Source organism: Polistes dominula, unplaced genomic scaffold, assembly GCF_049000335.1.
Source record: "Polistes dominula isolate Pdom_NZ unplaced genomic scaffold, Pdom_raw_medaka contig_24, whole genome shotgun sequence".
NCBI classification, from domain to species: Eukaryota; Metazoa; Arthropoda; class Insecta; order Hymenoptera; family Vespidae; genus Polistes; species Polistes dominula.
The window spans coordinates 2,710,475-2,733,869 of NW_028301150.1; the positions used below are offsets into that span (position 1 = coordinate 2,710,475).

The window sequence follows — 23,395 nt, forward strand, 5'->3', positions numbered from 1 at the left end:
TGTTCCTTGTTAGCAAACGTTTCTAATGGGAAAACATGCAAAAGAATTCTTCTTATTGTTAGTTATCAACAAATACATTAAATTATTTTTTTTTCTGTTTTTTTTTTTGTTTTGTTTAAATTAACGTATGCTAAAAATAAAGAAACACGTAAGCAAAATAAATATTAAATACTAGTATTAGTATACTATAATACAATTTATATGATATACTAAATAAACTAAATACTAAAACATATATTAAATAATAATTTAAAATTTAACAATAAACCTATCAAATGTGGTCAAATGACAAATTTAAAAGAATCATGTAATATATAACAAATACTCTGAAAACATATCAAATATAGATTATTCATTTTTAAATAAAAAGAAATATTTTGTTCATAATTCAATTTGCAAAAATCTCATTCTATATTAAAATATATGGTTTTTTTTGTTTTTTTTTTTTGTTTACATCGATCTTTGGACCGTTCATGGTAAAAATAACTATATTATATATACAGTGTCGGTAGGTTAAATATTAGATTCAATTTAATCAATTTTTATGATTTGAACGTTTCTATAACAATTCATCACGAATTAACCAACTAAAAAAATAGCCTATCTTTCTGACATTTCGAGTATCATTTTTCGTGGACACACAATTCACTTCTTTCAGGTTTTTTTATTTTATCCCTGCACCTGTAGAAATAGAATGCTAGAGTGAGGGAGTAAGAGAATAAGAGAATAAGAGAGAAGAGGGCGTCGAATCCGCATAAAACGCAAACTACGTGACATGAATAATTCCATTCGTGTTATGCGGCGTCGCAGCCAGCCGCAAATCCGTATGCGTTCAATCTGAGGCGTTCCATGGGGTTTCAACCTCTTTCCCCTTCTTCTTCTTCTTCTTTATCGTATACTCACTATCTCACTATCTTTCTCTCTTTCTCTCTTCCCCCTTTTCTACTCTACTTATTACACGAAGCGATCAATTAAACCCCGAACGTTTTGAAATCTGACGCGGATGCAGAAATAAAAAAAAAAAAAAAAAAAAGAGAAAAAGGATACTCTCACTATCTGTCGTACAAACTATTATTCATCTGTGATGCCGTTATGTGCGTTCGAGTTTTTATTTACATTTTCCCTACTTTTTAACCTTCTCTTACCCCACTCTTCAGACATTTCACCATCCTGATGTTTCTCTCATAGATAAAAATGTTCATTTTGCTCGTTTTGCGTTATCAATCAAAAGAAAAAGTGTCGATAGAAGGATACGACGATGCAGTTTCGTCGCGAATACCTAGACCAAAATTAACGAGCTCATCCGTCTAAACGGTTATAGCTATCTTTCAAACAATAAACGCAAAGAATGATTAATACTCGAGAAAGAAATTTGTTACTGTTTTCTTTTTTTCTTTTTCTTGTCTAATAAAACGACGTTATATTTATCACGCGATGATGTTCAAATTTGAAAATGATATTCTAGTATAATATTTATCGAAAGAAAAGTTTCCCCCCCCCTCATAGACTACTGCTAATTATCGTGAATTTCTAAACGAGATAAATCAAAGCAACGAGGAAGCGAGATGGAAAACGTCGCTTTCTGTTCCACGAATCGACAATAAATGCTCTATAATCTGTCGATGAAAGCAGTCCGCATTTCATTTCGATAAGCATTTCAGTTAACAGAGCACAATCTATTTAATTAATCACTTTAATTAAAATTGTTAGTAATTAAATATTTTCTCGAGTGTCATCTCTCTCTCTCTCTCTCTCTCTCTCTCTCTGACAAGGCTTTAATCAAAATAGAAATATATGTGTTCGGCATAGGCATTTTAATTATGTAAAAAATAGTCACGCATGCGTTAACGATAAACAAATTTTTCTTAGAAAAAGAAAGATCCTTTTTTACGAATTCTTGTCTTTCGTAGAAACAAAGGAAGGAAAGTTTACTTCTTCGTTTTAATTAATTAACTGACACCCCTCATGCGTATCTTATTAGATATGTAAGATTCAATGAACGAGAGAAAAGAGAATAATATAACAATAATAGCAAGTGACAACAACGCCTATTACAAGTTTCCCAATTACTTTAAAGCTTTGGAAACGACATCCTTTCGGGAAATAATTCCCGTCTTCCGTGCATCCCCAGTTACGATTTCTATCGTTTTGTCTCGGTCTTCCATTTTCCCTTTTTCCTTATTTCTTCGCAAACAATCGTCACGACACGACCGATGTAATCACAAACCTAATGACTTTGCTATCTAACTGAACCGTAATTTGAAAAACTTTTTTTTTAAAACCACATAAAATATCTCTTATTCTGAGCTAGTAACAAAATCATTTTGAGAAATCAAACCTATTAAGTGTAGTTAATAACTAGTTTTAATATCTTACAGTAATATCAAAATTAAAAATAAAATATTAATGTAAACATAATGAAGAAAGATTAGGATGAAAAGATAAGAATAAAAAAAAAATAGAAAATATTGATTTTTCTATTTTTCTTCTTATCATTTTTCAACGTATGCTGGAGAAACGTCGGGTAATATGTTAATCGTGTGGTCATCACTCAAATACATTCACAAACACGAGAGAGTTTCATGGGTAGAGAATATTGCGTGTCATACGAACAGTTTCATCGTACTTCTGGTGCGAATACATAGGTTTGGAATACCTTCGTGGCTAATATCCTTTCGCACGAGCACTCCGCAAGCAGCTACACTTATATATATACGTATCTGTGAGAACCTTAGAATAAGAGAGGGAGGAAGAGAGAAAATAGGAAGGCAATAAGAGAGCGTGACAGAAAGGGTAAGGGTAAGGGTTGGTTAGAGTAAGCGAAATACATAGAGAAAGCCAGAAGCTACACACGTTTACCTATACTGAAACCATTTTCATTCCTCTACGACTCTTCTCTCCGTATAACTCTCCTTACTACTGGATTGAGTATGCAGTATACGAAGTCGGAAAAGGTATAGAAACGCTTTTGCATCCTGTATCCTCTCGCGGCTAATTCTGAGAATCCTGTAATCTTCGGACACTCAAGTATTCATGAATATATATATGTATATATGGATAAATGCAACTGTGTGGATACGTTGTTGTACATATAGGACGAGAGATAAACGAAATTCGAGATCAAAGGAATAATCTGGAGGGCACAAAAGCGTAATTATTAATAATATCTTTCCATGTTTTGATTTTATCATTACGTTATATAACAATAGATTCAAATACTTTCATTATAACAGAGAGTTTATTTTTATTTTTAATTTATTTATTATATGTACTTTCTCAACGTTATTAAAAAAAGAGCCGTTAATTCGTGAAATAACTAGATAAACCATGAAATAATTATACTGATCAATTAAACTACAAAAGAAGACAGAATTACATACGTTAAAAATCGATAAAATAGAACGGCGAATAGATAATAGGTTTTAGAAAGACAAAAAAAGATAAGAACGAATATACGAACCCTCATTAGTTGCAATTATTTTATTTTCGTTTTCATATTATAGTTTTCGAAAGAAATTGAATTTAATCTCTTAAATCAAAAGAGAAACTCTATATCGATAATAGATAATCTTTGCTTGGAAGACCATAAAACGAAGAAACACATATTTTCTATCTCCAGATTTATAACAGTGCATTATAGGTAGGCATTGAAACGAAATTAAAAAATTTTATTTCTTACACTTGGGATCAAATTTCAATCTCATAGTTTAACTATCCGTCTCTTGTGAATTCATTTATAACCTCGTTATTTCCTAAGGTTATACTATAGTTTTAGTATATAATAAAATTCTTTTATATACTTTCCCAAAAACGTCTTTTTATTCAGGTTGAAACCTAGAGTTAATACAATTTAACTGACTTATATAATTTTATGCTGAGATATTCATATATACGTATAATCCTAAATGATTGTAAGTTACTTTAACTTATCTGTTCCATTAACTTAATGCTACTGTGTTCAAATTTCGATCTTCTTTCTGTTTTTGTTCTCGTTAAGTAGCAATATTTTCTATACGGTTACGTGAGAAAAGCTTATATCTTTGTCTTATCATTCTACTTTTTCGTGGCTAAGCCTGCCGCCACATTCTTTTCCTTCTTTACAGTCTTCTTTCTTCTTCTACTCGTGCCATTTATTTTGTAAATACTTAGGGAAAATTTTTCAAACAAAATACAAAACGTTGTTTCCATCGTTGCATTACATTTCATTTATTCATTATTGAAAATTATTAAAATATGTTAGATTATCTTTATACTAAACTTCATGTGTATATTTGAAGTATTATTTTCTTGTCTCTTTCGGATTATTTTTGTAGAAATGCATGACTTCACAGACAACCGTAATTCTAAATCTCATAAGTTTATAACTTAAGCTCGATGTAACATTAATTTATATGTACGAATTCGGTAACCGTTCAAATGGAAAACGGATACGTCATGGATCAAATATGGATTATATATGTCGGTTATGAATGATGGGGAAGCTCATAAGTTCGTCAAAAATATAAATTAAAAATATCATATGAATTTTAATTGAAACACGAGAAATAATATTTCTCGTATTTTATTTATTTTTTTATATATATATGTGTATTACTTTTTTATATTAAAATTGATATTTATTTTCATACAATTTTATGTACCTATATTTTCAAATATGTATGTATTTATTTTCAGAAAAAATACTGTAATTCGTAATAAATATTGTAATCAATAATACATATTGTAGAATTCAAATGTACGGCCAGATAATGCAAACACTTTAGTATCCTGGGAACTAGTAATGTACAATGTACATGAAAATGTTCGAACATTTGTTAATAGCTTAACTGAATTGACTTGATTTTCATGAATTGGGGATTCGGATTGTGGTTGTGTCGTAAAAGTAAACCGTAAATCGAACTAATCTTTAATCAAATATCATCTATGAATTAAATTAAATCACAATTTAAATTGACTATTTCGAATGGAGTGAATGAAGTTTGGGATTAATTATTTAATAAATTATTTTCACATTCGTAACTAAAATCGTTGCTAATAATTATACAACGAATTACGTCAATCGATGTAAATTGTTATACGAATAAACACTATAATTTATAAAAGAAATTAAACGAGTAAGCAAAGCGACAATTGTAATAATTTGCTGCTACTCAATTTTATATATACGAAATGGTAATTACAAGGATAATCTTGAGTTTCGTGTTGTCAGTAATTTGAATAAACTTTTACGGTCTCGCTAAACTTTCTTCGTGTTGAATTCGGTCTAGTTAGAGCAATAAAGAAAGTTACTACTATTTCATGTATGATCGATTATTCTACGTCTCTCAATTGTAGTTCATAAACTAGGCGTTCCCGATAAAAAAAATTCTTTTTAAAGTTATTCATGTAAGTATTTATCTAGATTATTATCTATATAAATAAATATGGTTTTTTAACTACCCTAATTTCTTACTTCCACCTTTCTAATTTAGATATATAATATGAACACTATATATATATACAGATATACTTTGCTTGAAATAATTTGAACTAACGATAAGAATAAATATTTGAATAAAAAAACTGTGCATGTAAAATAAACCCTATATATCAAATAACTCTTACAAGGTTCTCCTCCTATTTCACTTAAGAAGTAAGTATAATCACTAGGAGGTGTAGATCAAGAAGCAAATCCGTTCAATGGTTATCGTTTCAAGGCACGATCTCGATTGCTTTCTTCCCGTCGCAGGCTCGTTCGTTTGGAAGCAAACTGATTTCGAAACATAATAGTGTCCTAATTCCGCTTATAGCCGGTTCGCGTTTCAACGAATCCGCAAACCTAATTCGTGCGCATTACTTTTACGACTAGTAATCTGAGAGCGACTGAGATCCCGTAATGAGAATATTCGCGATCGTATCGATAGATCTTTTCGTTACGTTCTTTATTTACATTCGAGACAATCTTCGTTTCGATTTTCTCATAGAATATTATTATTGTTATCACAACAAACTCGAATGAATTGACGTCAAGTTATTATCATAGTTTTAATTATTTTTTCTCTTTCCCCTTCGGCTTGTCTTTGTTCTACTTTTGCAACGTCAACATCTGCTGCGATAATTAATCGCATCTGTTTTAATTTATTTGACCTCTCTTTATACAAGTATCATCATCTTTTTATCTATCTTCCCTCGAGTCGAATTACTTGTGCGTCTAGAAAATCCTTACTTTTTTTTTTTTTTTATTGTGTCTTAATACTTACTTCGTACTTTACAAAAGTTAGTTGCCATTGCGGGATATCTTCTTGTGGCTTGCAAAGATGAGATACAAATCCTATTTCTTCGATAAAAATAACTTTTCGGAGAAAAGTTTTCGTAGAACGAGCAATTGAAAATCGATAGCTGTTCCTCGAGAAAGCTCGAAGGGAACGGAGATGCAAGAGTGACCCTTTGAAATAGCATCGATCGCATTCCGCCCGAGGGAAATCGAAGGATATAAACGACTGGGTTCGAAGATGACGCTAGAAGAAAAATTATGATGAAAGGGGACCAAGTGTTCCCTTATGTTCTCGCTTCATTGTTACGACCAACAAGAGATCGTTAACTTTATAATAACACAATTGATAAGAATCTTGTTCTATGTCTGTGTATGTATATGTGTATGTGCGTGTACACAAAAGTCGCGACATTCTTCAACGAAGATTTACTATCTATTCCAAACGATAGTAATTCGTTCGAGCGAGGAAAGTTGTGACAGTTGCAGTATGATGCATGAATGAATGCGACGTGATGGGTAAAGAATAGAGAGAGGCACGTATTTTCCATGTCGCCTATTCGCGTAAAAAATCACTGAATCGAACTTTATTTGGTTAAATAAAAAATGGTATTCCATGATACGAATTCATCGAACCTATACGTTTTGTATCGAGACCGATTAGATCGTTTCATTTTGTGTCGAAGTTTGAACGAAATTATGCGAATCAATTTACAAATTTATAGCTAATAAATTAATATAAGAGAATAACCCAAAAAATGTAGAAGAAAAATTGATCAAGGTTAGATGTAAAATAAAGTGCAACCACATGTAATGATGGTACAGAACCAAAATAGCAAAAAAAAAAAAAAAACATACGATTCAGTCGGGCGAACGCATACATCTCGTAAAAGTCCACACTTTGTTTATTTCCATTCTCTCTCTCTCTCTCTCTCTCTCTCTCTCATTCTCTCTCTGTTTTTTCTCTCGGTACCTCAATTTTATATACGCGCAGTACCAAGAACATAACGAAAAGTTCGGAACAGTACACATCGTATGATCCGGTTTTATCAATAGGTACTATATATATATATCTACCTCTATACGGAAACCACGCTCGAAATCGATACTCGAGCAGTTTCGTACACGCTTCGATGCACTTCGTTGCGTTTCGTGATGCGCACAACCTCGGTACACGCTTTTCTTCCGTTTTCTGTCTTTCTCTTCTTCTCTTTACGGATCTTTCGCGTTAGTCCTGGCAACGATCGGCAATACCCCCCCTCTTTTATATATCGAGTCGACACATTTGTCTCTCTCTACGTCTCCGCGACCTTTTCTTCCATCTTTTTTCCAACTCTTTTGCTTCTTCCAGCGTTACTACTACTTCTATTTCTACTCCACGCCAGTCTGATTTATGCAGGCGACGATCCACCCGAGATAACGTTTCACGTGCTATTGGAAAATTTTAAATTATAGCCTCGACGAACGCTATGAATAATGCTAACGTTTCTTCTTCCTTTTACAATTTTTGAATCCCTGGTAAAAAAAAGAAAAAAAAAAGAGAAAAAAACCCGAAAAGAAATTAACAAATTGATCTTCCCGTCTAATTATAGGAGATATTAATAATATCGTACATTGTCGTCAAGCAAACTCATTCGATTTAAAAAAAAAAAAAAAAAAAAAAAAAGAGAGAGAAAAATAAAATGAAAAGAATGATAAATTAATGAACACCTAAACGCGATCAATAATCTAATGCGAGAAAAATATTTGATTTATCTACAAAAATCGGTCGAGAGTTTATCGATAGATTTTCTACTAAGTTAGGTCTGTCTCGTAAAATTGTCAACTATTTTACAATGAGGAGTTGAATCGATCCCGTTAATCATATTAAATTCCATAATAAAATTCTTCTGTTCCTCTTGTTCGTAAATTCATTTTAATTAACCCGGACTGTCATATTGTCGAGCGAAAAGCAGGTGCAAAGAAACGTTTGAATTTAAGCGCGTTAACGTGTCCCTCTGTTTTTGTCACGCAAATGGTATTTTATTTAATGGATCGTTCGTTCGAGAGAGAAAAAAAAAAACAAAAGGGAAAACATTTGCTACTACACGTTGTTAAGTTTAATCGATAGGAAAAGCTCTGATGTTACACGAGCTGTATTCTTGGATCAAGGTTAATGCTCTAATCGAGGATCAAACCAACCCAGATACGCTTTAAAGAAGCGCACTTATACTTGTCTTACTTAAGAACGTTGCTCGTTACGAACCATCAGCTTTAGACTTTAGCACGTTTCCTTGGCGTCGATCACGAACCATTTCTATATCCGTTATTTTTCTATTTCTTACGAACCTAGAACGAAGACCGAATGCGACATAAAGTCGCGAACAATCATGGTAGAGACGATCATTCGTTTGAATGGGAGAAAAGATCTAGAATGGAAAGAGAAGGCGAATAGGAAATCTTCGATAAATCGAAGAGACAGTGGCGGTGGCGTCCACTTCGCTGAACTCCAATAGATTTCTTTTCCCCGCCTCCTTCCGTCTCGTTATCCTCCTCTTTCTTCTTTATCTTTTTGTCTATATCTTTCTTTTTCCCTTTTTTTAAATTTTATTTTATTTATTTATCTTCTTTTTTCTTCTTTATCATTTCACAACTCAACGTTCCCGTTGTTTTCCTTCTTCATTGATTTCAATCGATATCGATCTTCTTATGGTACTTCAAATTGTTGTTTTTATTTGTCTTCTTCTATATTTGTGTATAAAAATATATATTAATGTAATTTAGAAAAATATTCATAATTATTTTTATTTTATACATATGTACGGCCTTAGGGAAGTTATATAAACAACAATCAATAAAAGAATTTTAAATGACAACATTATGCGCTCGAATTTATATTGCATGCTTTTAAACTACAATATACATTTCCATCGATTAATTAACAATTATTTAAGGTATATAGAATATTAAAATTTATTATTATTTTAAATTGTTTAAACTAAACTGCATTGGTTTTATCGTTTCGGTTCAATGGTGATTTTTAGTTAAAAATTTTCATTTAGTAAAATATCAGGTAATTTTTAAACAAATATATTTTGTATTATTCTTATTTTAATGTGCAATAAATTAATTCTGATACTAATAATAAAAAACATTAAATCGAAGGATGATGAAATATTTCTCCTATTTTTACAATAATATCAATATTTATGATTTTAAAGTATGTGAAAGCATCATCTGTACATTATTTTCGTAATTCGTTTGTTATAAATAAAATTTTCAAATGAAATTTCGATAAATATATATAATTAAGTTTATATTAAACGTATTTATTTTGATATTTTTGCTATTAAAGTAATACAAAAAGATAATAAATCGATACAATGGAGAAGAGTAGAATAGGTCGAATCGTTTATCGCGTCAGTAAAGGTCTAAATAATCTCGGATGTAAATAATTTTGGATGTAGCGGTTTTACAGTGTTCTCCGCAAGCCAATGTATCTTCATTGTCCGTGATGCTCTACCCACCTAAATGCAAGTAGGAAGAGAGATCGACGAACGAAACACACTAGGAGCTGTGAATCACACGGCTCGTGGCTCCTTAATATTTATTCGTCGAGCGAACATCGTCAGTCTTTGAAAGCGTGTGTGCACGTTAACTCGTCTACAAAGCCGACATCCTGTCGTTTATACGCGGACCGACCCTTTTCTTTCATCCGGTATCGACAACGTTTATATATTTATTGATGAACAAAAGAAATCCTATGAAGTAGTTTTCTTTATACATTAAACTTTACGAATGATCGATTGTTATACGTTGTTTTAATTATATAGTAAATATTAAAGAAAAGAAAGGTTCAACCAGTAATAATATATTATTAAATATATTAATATTATTTAATAGTGTTAGTATTTTATAATTTTTTTAATTAGACGTTGAGTTAATGAATTTTTGTTGTTGTAATTTCCGAGAAATTAACGACAGTCACTTTATAGGACATTTATTATTTTTTTATAACAATATATTTGGATAATTAATATTATCAGTTATAGATTTTTGAAAATTACGTCTGATACGCAGCTAAAGATCTTATTTCAGAAGCTTGGAGTCGCGAAAGTGTTAATAAAATAATGGTTACTAAAAGAGGAGCAAAGTAATAGTCTCATTAACGTAGCTCCCAATTTTCTTGCCTCAATATTGATTCTTAAACTGCGATTAGTTTTTATAGATAAAAAGAGAACAAGTGAGAGATACTCTGCGTTAACTTTTCGCCGGTAGAAAATCAATGTTTTCTAAGCAGAAAAAAAGAAAAAAAAAAAGGCGTACTCTTCTGAGATTCTAAGAGTATATGAATTTTAATTAAGCCCCCCATTTAAATAAAAAGTATACTTTGTAGATGTAAATGAACCTCTCGATTGAATGAAAGGAAAAAGAAAAAAAAGAAAGATTATATTATATATTATACCATTGCAGACATATTAGCTGTTATAAAGCAATAATGGACGTACAAAATTGAAAAACATAAAGATTGCATTCAGTTACGACGTACCGGAAACGTTTCAACGCCTTCCTCTTACTTACTGACTAAATACGCCCACTTCTCTTCTTCGAGAACTCGACTTATCATCGATTGTTTCATTCCTTTGTCACTTACTCGAGGCAAGCCTCGCAAGTGCGGCACCCTTAAGAGTTCTAAGATGCTTTTCTCGGTCTTATCGTTCTTTTGTAATCTTACTTATCTCTTTCCCTTGTTCCTATTTTATTCATCCTCACTTACCTTTTCTTTCTCTCCTCATTTCTATCATTCATACCTTTATATGTAAAAGTTCAGTGTCATATAGTTGGTTTCCACTGAACTTCAACACCACCGAACCGATCTTAATGAAATTATTTTTATTTTGTGCGATTTTGTTCAATTTAGTCCAATATTTAGAGGTTATCTAAGTCTCTAAGTACTGGTAAATTGTCAAGAGATAGCGCTGTATTAAAATTCAATTATTTCACGTTTTTTTTTTTCAGATTTACATACGACATAACTTGCTTTTTATATATTATTTTTTTTTTTTTTTGAGTATCATTATTTTATATATTTCATTATAATTGTGGTATTATTTTGTATGTTGTTATAATTTACTAAATAATTTAGAATTATATTAAATTAACATTTTATAACGCATGGCCGTAGCATCGTAGTATTTTGATAAATTTCAAACAAAAATTTATACAATTTTTAATTAAAACTTCATAGAGAATTATAATCATATGTTCTCTAATCTCACGATTTTAGATTACACGAATTCTAAATCATTCGACGATAATCGATTCCCATAGTTTGGATTATATTTCGAATTCATGATAATGATGCGAAAACGCAAATTTCGAAGAATGGGCCAGTGTCCAGGTATGTCGCTGGATTACCTCACTCCTATGGAAATCTATTTGTCAGCTTTTGGCTAGAAACTAATGGAACTCGACGTGCGATAATTCTCTCGAGTGTAACTTACCCGTCAAAATCGTATCGATTGAGATCCATCGGTCAGTCAATTAGCAGATGACTCACTCTTTCCCTCACTCCCCCCTCTCTCAATCTATTCCCTGTTGCTCTTTCTTTCTTTCTCTCTCTTTCTATATATATATATATATATATATATATATATATAGATATATAGATATATATTTCCCTCTTTATCGCTTCTCTATCATCCTTTCTCTCTCTCTCTCTCTCTCTCTCTCTCTCTCAATTCCTCCCTTCCCTCTTTCCCTTTCCTGGCGTATTCAATCGCGATAGGGAGGAGGATGAGTTTCGATCCGTCGAAATTGCCATTCCCTTCCCCGGTTTTTTTTCATCTCGTTCGTTTCTTCTCTTTTGTGCCGAGAATGGACGATATACGATACAAAATGTGCAATTTAAAAGAGACACAGATAAAAGTATTAAGCTGAAATTCCTAGATAAAAAAAGAAAAAACGAGTAAGTCGGCAAAAGAGAGACGGAGAGACGGAGAGAGAGAGAGAGAGAGAGCTTGGCTGATGCTTTTGGGGACGAAAGGAACTTTTCCAAAAATATATTCGTGTATACATATATACATATATTTACATGTGTACGATAGATTAAATGCGATTACCAATGACAACAACAATTTGAAAACTTATCGTTGAGATTTAAAAAATTGATATTTGTTATTGGAATTTGAGTTAACTTCAAGTCAACAAGCTTTTAATAGTTTTGCAGGGATCTTTAATTTTTAAGAAAAGAACTTCAATGAAAATTTGTTTTCAAGAAATTGCTTATGTCACATATATATATATATATATATAATACAACATATGCAATACAATAATATAATATATATATCTAAAAAAAAAAAAAAAAAAAATAGAAAAAAAGGAAAGAAATAGAAAAGAAGACAAAGAAAGTGTAAGAGAGAAAGAGAAGTAAAAATAAGGGTGTTGGCTAGCGTGTCTGTGCCAACTTACGTTTGCTCGATAGGCCAGACATAGATTAATGTCCGTACTAAGTTGTCGCTATTGGTTGTATGCGAGAGAAAGAGAAAGAGTAATAGTAAGAGAAAACAAGGTAAGGAACGAGTTGGTCACCCTAAAGCAAACGACATTCTCGAAGAGTTTCGAGTCAGTCTACTGAAACAAACTGTCTTAGATCGATGTTACGGATCGATCCTTCCTTCCAGGATTCTCCCTGTAAACGAACTATCGCGATTTTAGATAGCCCTTCTACGTAAAAATGGGATTCTACGTGAAGATAGTAGAAAGGTGCTCGCACGGGACTCTTTTACAGCCCGTTGAGAAAAGAGTGAAAGAAAAAACACCACGGAAAACAGGTAACATCCGGTGGGAAGATTTTCTTCTTTTTGAAATCCCTCGAGGTAAGGAAAAGCTTAAGATTAACAAAGGATTGAACGAAAAAAAAAAGAAAACGTTCAACAAAATCAAGCAAACGATCGTTGGATTATTTTGGTTTTAATCACAATTATTTGAAATTTTGTTGTATAAGATAATGTTGTTTCGGTTAAATTATGTAACAGAGTGTCTATTATAGAGTTTAAAAGATAAAATGGAAGAAGAAAAACGAGTAAACACGTATACGATAACCGCGCATTGATAAAAATTTCGATAACAGGTCATTAGAAAAATGTATAGCTTTGCGAAAAATGCGATAAGCTTTACACAAGCTCAGTTTATTCTTCATTAAAGTCCGTTATGAAAAAAGCAGGTTATTATAATACCTTGTTATAAATATCGTATTTTTCGTTTTTTTTTCTTTTTTTTGAATAATTTGAAATTGGTAAAAAAAAAAAAAAGTAGTCGTCGATGACGTTGCCAAAAAATAGGATTAAACGTCGAAAACAGATAATAAACGATACATTTTCTTTCGAATACCGTGGCTTTTATCGATATTTGTCTGTCACTTCTCTTGTCAAACTTTGTTGAGATACATTTTTCTGGATTAAAGAAAACGAAGAGTGATATTATATTATAAAAAAAAAAAAAAAAAAAACAACAACAGCAAATATCAAGTATACTATACATGTATCTACACTTTTGATATCACTAAAACGATTGATATAAACTCATAAATGTTATCAAGCAAAATGATAAATTTCAATATATGAAACATCAACATTTCAATAATTATCTATAAATGACAGAAATGTTATAATCAAAGAAATTGGTAAGTTTACTTAAGAATAGATACTTCGTTTTCTTTTCGACAAGTTAATAACAAATTGAAGAATGTGTGTAAAACGAATAAAATCGAATTGATCCTTCATACAATCTCCGAGTGAACGATATCCGATGATTCCCGTTCGCCACAGGACGACGTTATTTCCGGCCGACGGAAAAGAAGAGAAGATTACGTGAAGGAGTCCGTTTAAGGGTGGTGGGTGTACCACGAAAGTAGTATGTTATATGTATTTAAATAGATAACCAGTTTCGATAGGAGTTGCGTGGGCTTACCTCCTTCTCCTTCATAGTTTTACTTATCTTTTATCTTCTCACATCTTTACTAGGATATCGCTTGCCTTGTTAATTCAATCTCATTTGTGTTTCTATCTCTTAATCCTTTGTGTCCTCCGTATGTAATTTACAATGTGTGACATACACAACCAATGGATTTATATACGGAAAAGGAATGACTAATGTCTCATTTGCATTTTGCATTTTGCGTGTGATTTTGTCACTGAGTTTATATTCCAGTTTATTAATAATGTAATATACAGTCGCAGCCACACTACCACCACCACAGACAGAAGCATTACTGTCACTGTCATCGTTCGGAGTATATATGTGTTGCGGTCCGTCATATACACCCACTCTAGTTAACTCCATCATGTGTGCTTGTTGCGTGTGCGCTTGCGCTCGTTACGCTATAGTCGAATACCAAGTATTATTAATTCCTCTCTCTCTCTCTCTCTCTTTCTCTCTCTTTTTCTCTCTTTTCCATCCTCTTGTTCTCTATTTTCGGCTCGTTTTTTTTTTCGTCGGTTTGTTTGTACTAAGCGCGTGCGAGATTAATTTCAACTGAACGTGATGTTACGACTGGTAGTATGGCATGCCAAAAGGATCGTAGAAGCTTCGCGTACAAAGGTAATAAAGTATTATTAAAAAATGCGCATATTGGTCGCTTGTATCGATGCTATCTGTAATTGGTATACCGTGGTCATACAGTTCAAATTTATTGGGATTATTTTTTATCATCCTTGTCATGTACCATATCGCTATTGTCAATCCAATTATTTACCTTTTCTTTCGTATATATTTGATAAAACAAGGACTAGTTTATACGTTATCGGAGACGTTTGACAAATTAAAGAATTTTCGCACGAGATTTCTGTAATAAAGTAATATAATTGAGTATTATTTTATGCTACTCTTATTAGATTATCATCGTGTTACAATTTTTCACAAATTTCAAATAAAGCGTGTGGTTCAAAGGTAGATATAGTGATATTTAAAGAATGAGATTTTTGAAAGAATCTTTCAATGTCGAGTGATATCGAAAATACTTTTTCTAATGATATTACAAACGTGTATCATTAAACTGTAATTATTCAATGTCAAAGAATACTCGATGGTTGGTAGTCTTTCGTTTGCATATTTATAACTAAAATGTAAACAAAAAAAAATTGTTTTATTATAAAATCTTTTTTCTCCGTGTTGATAAGAACATTTCTTTCTATTAAGTAAAAATGAAAGAAAGAAAGTAACTACCATCAAATATAATAACACGATAAAACATGCATAAGTCAGTAACGAAATTTTGGAAATGTGATTTATTCGAATTGAGCGATTGAATTACGAGAAAAAAAAACAAAAGAGGAAAGATGATAACTGCTATAAAAGTCTAACGAAGTGAAGAGTGTCGTGAATAAGAATACTAAAAATTTCGAACGTTCGGAGAGTATGACGATGTAGATGAAAAAAATGTAGAAAAAAAAGATTGGATATGGTAAAAGTAACGAAATACGATCGTCTATAAAAATATCATAGGCTCTTTCCATACCATAGGTAATAATTCACAATCGAGAAAAGTCGAACGGATTTTCTGTCCAGTTTCGCGGTGCCATGTTCGATATTCATGCGAAATAGAACACATCCAGGATGGCATCGTTTCGAACGACGTTATGCGTTTTATATCTTTCGGAATTCAATGCCACGTGAATGATAAAACCAAAATAAAAAAATAAAAAATAGAGTAAAAAATAGTGCAGAAAAAAAAAGTAGAAGAGAAAAGACGAGATTTCTCGACCGTCACGATTTTAACGCAAGTACAAGCGAACGACCATCGTGAGGAGGAGGAGGAGGAGGAGGAGGAGGATGGAGGAACAAGAGAAGGGAAGAAGATTTATAATGTATATACCGACGAATAGGAACCGAATTCTCCCCATCGCTCGAAAATCCTGCCTCTCTTTCACCGACTTTTAACGCTACTACATTCTACTTGTTTATCTTTTTTTCCTCCCCCCTTCTTTTTCGATCTTTTTTTCGAACAATACGTTGGCACGATTAATCTTCGTATTTTACAAAAAAAAAAAAAAAAAAAAAGAAAAAAGAAAGAAAGCTCTTCCTCGCGTTAAGTCACACGCACAGAAACCCACCTGCCGAGTTAACTCCCCTACCCTCTTTTTCTCTTCCTTTCGTTTTTCTCGTTACCTTTTTCCTTTCTACTTTTCCCCTATCAGTTAAAATTCTATCATTGATCACATCGTTTGTCTTTTTTTTTCTTTTTTCTTGACAACACAACAACGTTGCTACATCATTCCGTCCAAAATGATGTCCATTAACTTATATATCATATATATATATGTATTTTTAAATTATCGATTAAATCAAGTAGAAATGTTATTTAAAAAAATGAGATAAATCTTAAAAGAAGAAAATAGAAAGAAAAAAGAAAAAATGAAGACAAGATTTTCGTCGTAAATGGCTATGTCGAAGGAGATTGCAAGCTTTGCCAAGTACCATTGTAACGAGCTTTTTATGGTGAATGTATGTAGAGAAAAAACGTGACTTTTTCGAGCACGTGCCAATCTAGAAAAGATGCGGATTTTAACCCTTAAGATTGCTTCAGGTACTGTTTACTATTCTGAGATTTTTAGAGTATGCTATTCATGAAATGCGAACTACTTATCTACAATCGGATATTAACATCGTAAATTATCGAATATGATGTCGAAATTTAGAGAAATATTGAGCGCACGTACGTATATTATCATTCGTATGATTTTGCTTTTGAACAAAACGTGACACAGATATCGCTTTGATCGTTAAAGCGATTAGAACAATCGCGAATTCGATAATAAGATTTAGAGAAGTTAAAGATTTAAAGTTTCCTAGATAAACGCTAAATTTGAGAGAGAATTTTATTGGATCATTTATCAAACTTGTTAAAAATTATTTTTCATTACGTTTAATACGTATATTATTCTAATATATTAAAATGAATCTTTTAAACTTAATGTTATAATTTGATTTTAAATTAATTTAATGTTCATGCAAAAGGTGATTTTTTTTTTTTTTTTTTTTTTAAATATAATAATTATATTACCACTTTTGTATGTGATACATGCAAATTTATGACATATTATGGAAAGTTCATTTTAAAAAGGTTTTACGATACGTGCTACTAATATTTGTGCTCGTGTCAAGTGTAAAGTAGAAACGAGTAGGTACTATTGCAGACATGAATTTACCGAGGTTATATTTGCCGAAAGAATATCCGTTGGTGTGCATATAATAATAAAACATTATTAAAAATTTTTATACGACGTACTGACTCTCCAAGGACATCCGACAGTAGCGGACATTTATGAGTAACTTTCCAAGTGAGAAAGGCGGAAACGTATTTTTGTTTATAATACATTCTCATTATACTTGCATTATTTCAGTATTATTTTTAATAATTTCGTAATTGCATTACACGTGATATATACATATAAGATATATCTTATATAGTAAGATAATATATGTATATTTCATGAATAATATAAATGTTATGATAGAAATCGTATATAATCATAAATTAAAGTTAAACATGAAATTGATAAAAATATTAAATAGAGAAAAATAAAGTAATAACTCACAAGTGAATACCGACGGTGGATTACTTTCTGCCCACTTGGTTTTTTCTGTAAAAGAAAGAAAAAGAATAAAGCATAAATAACATAATATCAAGCAAGAAAAGATCTTCTTTAAAAAAGAATTTCCTTAATTTTATTTTAAGACATAAAACTAATTCAAAGTTCTTAACCACGTATATATATGTGTATATATATACACTTATCCTTATTCCGAAGTACTTATCTAGCTATGTCTAATTAAACTTAGGCCGCTTGAAGAATATTCAATTAGTATCGATAGCAGATACAATCAGTCCTGTGATTTGCCATTAATTAAATGTTCGTCTTTGGTGAAGTAGAAACTCTAATTGAAGTGTAAGAACTTTCGGTAGTTTCGTTCTAGGAAAACCACACGCTCTTAAATTAATTAACACAACAAGGAATCTAAGCTAATCAAAAAGTAAATCATTTGAACGATTTCGTGTGAAATTTTTTTGATAACATTTATCATATTCTTATCAAAACTATTCTTCACATTTTACTATTCAGTTCTATTATCATTTAAAGCAGATTTAAGTACTTACTTTGTCTAAGTTTAGCTAACGAATTCGTTATAATCGCATTCAAGCTTTCTCTCACGGGTGCAACGGCTTGCAAAGTAACAAACCTACCCAAAGAACTGATCGAAACTCCTAGAAGACTTGCCTCTCACCAAAACGGATGGTAAAGCGGGGGAGAATAACTTCGCAAGGTAATCGTCACAGATAAATCGGATCTCGCATTTAACGATGTCCTTAATTACACGGCCAACGAAGAGCAATGTTCGATTTCTCATCGGAAGGCAGATGAGTTTCTTGCCAAGTTAGCATGCAATGTAAGCTTTCGCGCTTTAATGCGGTCGACAAAAGATACTTTTCAATTCATCTCCAAGTGACATCTTGGAAAATTGACGATCGAATGTTTTATTTTATGTAATTATCATCCACATTCATTTGATATATGGTACATAAGTGAAATGAAATATTTACGTTATAAGAATTCATGCGTTATTTAAAATTTCTCCAAACTTTATTACAAAAATAATTAAATTGTTCAAAGGACTTCAGATCAATGCATTTTCGATGAAAATTGAAATTTGATGAAAATAGGAAATACATTATGTTCTTGCTTTGGACAATCGGATATAGTTATTTTGTAAGTAATCACAAAATCAGAAGTGATCTATTCAGCTATTCAAATTGCATCGTTGAATCATCAAACTAGCGGGCTATATAGAGTTATGTAGTTTACACGAAAGATAGATAGATCATGTAACATTTACTTTTACATAACATAAACTGATAATAGCGGTAATAAAGGAAGGTTCACAAAAGTGAATGATAGTTCGACTAATACATTATAATTTATTTAATAAAACATTATAATTACGCGTTTAATATAGATTACAAATTCTTATAGTTCATTGGATAATATACTAAAAAAAAAATCAACATTTTGTATAAAAAAAAATACGATAAAAAAATTACAAAATTATTCTCCATTGATAAACATTAAAGACTTTGATGGATGATTATAAAAAAGTATCTTTTCAATAATTCATCATATGTTTTTCTATAATTTTTATTTGAAAAGAAAGAAGTAGCATAATTGAGATTCCTTATTTTTTTTTTTTCTTTTATATATAATTTGAAAAAACTTTTAATCAATAATCTGTAGAAATCGTCATACGAGCAGAGAAAGGGCAGGTTCGCAATTTCCTCCTATTAACGTCTTCGGGCCAATCTCCGAAGTTTCGCCGAGAAATTTAATTATTTCGTATATAGAGAACATACAGAAAGAGAGAGAGAGAGAGAGAGAGACAGAGACAGGGATGAAGGTAAAGAACAGACCATTTTGAATTACGACGGATGCGAAAGATGTGCTTGGCACAGAGCCAAACCGTTTTCCCCAGTGCGATAAGCAAATCTTCCATAATGTGAGCTAAACTTGAAAAGGAAGAAAAAGAGAATAAGAAACGTGGAATAAGAGGAAAAAGAAGAAGCAGAAGTAGAAGAAGAAGAAGAAAAAAATAAACATGGATATGCACAGGATGAAAGGGAAAAAATAATCAGACAAAGAATGTAAAAAAAAAACAAAAAAAAAATTACTTGATAATACCAACGATTTTGACAAGAGATCAAAAGAATTTGGAAAATATTCTCTTTTACGAAAGCCGCTTAAACATTATCGCGAGATTATCTTTTTATAGTCAATTATAATCATTTTAAAGAGCACGAGAGAACGTAATATTTTAGTTTAAACTGTTTCATATATAAATAATAAAAATGTATTCTCAAAGAACACAAAAATTGTAATAAACTTATTATAAAAACGAATAAATATCCCGTAAATATTCTTCCTTTTGTTATATAAAGACGTAATAAAAAATAATAATAAGAATATTAAAGAATATTTTGTTATTTTATGTAATGATATTTAAAAAAAACTTATCTCATAAATACAAAAGAAAAGCAAATATGTTAATAAATGTGAATATTTTGCAAAGCTTAAGCCGATTAACAGAGAATTAAAGAACAATTATTCTAATTTAAACTAAAGTAAAATAGCTTTGTAAAATAGTACTTATGATAAATATTGTCTACGAATATAAAGAAAAAAAAAAAAAAAAAAGTGAAAAAGTAAGATACAAAATTATAAAAATACAGTCTTACATATATTTCCTTGGTGACAAAAATACTATGAAGAATTTGGCGAAAGAGATTACTTTAAATCGAGACAAACGCAAAGACGTTTATATAATAAAGACTTTAATAACTTCTTGAGATTTCGTGAATCTTCAAGTTTTCTTACAACGTTCGCCCTGATTACGAAAATCTTTAGGCTTCAAAGTAAGTACCCAAAGTTTTCTTATCCGATAATGCTTGACGATTCGAATTCATAATCCGCGTGCCTGTCACTAGACCAGCGTTTAAAACTTCATCAAAAGTTGCCTTGTGAAAATACTCGAATCGAACGACGGAAGTTCCTTCATTTGTCATAGACCATTCATTCAAAAATATTCGATGATCGTTTGGAAATGTCGCCGCCTCTTAAAAACCGAAAAGTCATAAACCTCCATTTCCTGCAAATAACTATTAAAATATTTAAAAAATCATATCAAATTAATTGAAATTAAAAAGGATAGATCTTGTAAATATTACAATAAATTATTGTAAAAATGTTTAAACGATGATATGTTAAATATTGATATACGTTCAATCAAAATGAACGATAATTGCGCGTGTAACTTGGCAATTTTCACCTACGGCTCGATAAAGGTTAATTTAAATCCATTATTCTTTGACATTTCGAAGATATCATTAATCTAGTCGTGGCTTCGTAAACCACGTACTTAAATATTAGATATCCGATATATTATATCGGGACCGGTGGTAAAAGCTGTACCATGGAAGAACGGAACGGTGAAAAACAATTTGTTACATGTCAAACGCAGTTTCATTTTTAATTTTCCCGAGCTGGTACAAAACTAAAAAAAAAAAAAAAAAAAAAAAGAAACCAAGAGAGGAAACAATTCGCCGATAGAAGAAAAGAGTTGGTTAGGTATGTGAGTACTGTGAAAAGTATTAGCTTCGATGGGGAAGCCTCTTGCGTTGGAGTAAAACTCGCGATAAAAGCAAAACCACGGGGAACCCATACTGCTCGATATTAAATGCAAGAATCTTCTCATCTTTATTTCTCTCGTATTTAAATGCAGCTATTCGTCTCACTCAGTTGGAATTTAAATGGCTACTTAAATAATATTGTTCTAAATCTCCCTCTTTCTCTTTCTTTCTTTCTTTCTCTCTCTCTAACTTTTCTTGAAAATAATGTAATTTCTTTCTTAAAGTAATTGTGTAAAGCAAACAAAGAGAAATATGTACGTTTTAATTCTACAATATTAACTAACAGTCATTAAGGTCGTAAGAGAAAATTTATAGCAATTTTTTTTTTTTTTTTTTTTTTTAGTTTAACAAAACAAAATTGGTAATTAATGAATTTAAAAATCTAACATATTTAAAATTGATACCAATTAGTAATAATAATTAATATATTTTTCTATATATTTGTACGTTATCTGTATCCAATCAATAATGTAGTTTCAAATGAATTTCAAGTATATTTATGTGCTTTTTCCATAGTTTGTATAACTTTTTAAAAATTCGATACTTTCTTATAGTTGAATATAAGTTTTTAGCATTTTTCGATTCATAAAGATTGTTATTTGGAATTGTAGAAGAAAAAAATCGTCTATTATTTAGAATCTTTCACGATGGAAGGTTAATCGAACCAGTAAAGAAGATTCGAGAGGTTTAAAAAGAGAACTTAACTCTCGACCAACTGGTAATAAAGCGGCTTACTTACTTCTTGGCCGACAGCATCACGATGCCCTGATCGCACCGCGAAATTACCAAAGTTACCGGTGCTCTATCCTTAATGCACTTTTCCAATCTGAGATTCACTCCTTCTCCTTTTACCTATAAGTTCGTCTTCGATTGAAGAAATAAAAGTGATGATCTTATAGACGTCTATCTATCTAACCGTATCTTTGAAAATCAAAACGATTATCCGAAGCCACAGATCACGAGAACAAAAATATGAAATTTTATTTTATCTTAAAAAAAAGAAAAAAAAATTCAATGTATTCTAATTTAATATAATTATAACTTTTAATATAATTAAAATAGAGAATTGTTGTTTAGAAATAACATTTCACAAGTTTATTATTAAATTTCCTAAAGAAAACAAAATATGGATTTAATCAATGTTCGTATTAAAGAAGAAAATTAAATAGAAGCACTTTAAAGCACACGATTGGTAAGCATTGATGAAACTTTCGATATTTTCCATAGGTCTTTCTAATATACGTTATTCATACACCATACATAATACACGACGCAGTATACTATAAACAAGCTAAATTTTAAAAGGGCTTTTAATATCTATAATGTGTAAATTTTACAATTTGATACTTAGTGTCTATTCATTAAGAAAGACGATATACTATTAACTTTTTTCACAATTACATTTAATATACTTTTAAATTTTAGATTTCTATAATTGTTTGTTTCTACTCAAAGTTTTTTTATTGGAAACATTTTTGTCGTTCAAATTTAAAGTCAAGATCAATTTGTCATACCTCATTGTAACGTTTATTGACATTTTTAAACGAAACCAACAATGTGAATGCTAGAAACATGAAATTTTCAAACAATAGATTAGAAATGTGAAAATATCGAAGCAAGCGAAATTACAAAATTTTAATTTTTTCATTTCTGTCAATCTCAACCGACTACGATAGAATGGTACAAATCTCAATGGTAAAAGGTAGTTAAAAAAAAAAGAAACCATATACATATACATACATATATATAAAAAGCATACATCTATGTTAAATTCAACAAAGAAAAAAAAAACAAATTATTTCTAACGAAACAAGACTTGATTTTCTTTTTAAAATTTCTACTCCCGAATGAAAACAGAGAAAGAGTTAAAAAAAAAAAAAAAAAGGAAACAAAAGAAAAGACGTCTTTTTCCTTGAGGAATCGTGCGA

The 23,395-nt window shown here is 30.8% G+C and overlaps 1 long non-coding RNA gene across 1 annotated transcript in view; it reads right to left on the reverse strand.

The window, feature by feature from the left end:
* Nucleotides 1-17,829: 17,829 nt before the first annotated feature.
* The window catches only part of LOC149030788 (uncharacterized), a 144,300-nt gene continuing 138,734 nt past the window's right edge, over nt 17,830-23,395 (reverse strand). Inside the window, exon 4 of the long non-coding RNA XR_016178369.1 lies at nt 17,830-17,874. This is a non-coding gene — a long non-coding RNA (uncharacterized LOC149030788). The remainder of the gene's footprint in view (nt 17,875-23,395) is intronic.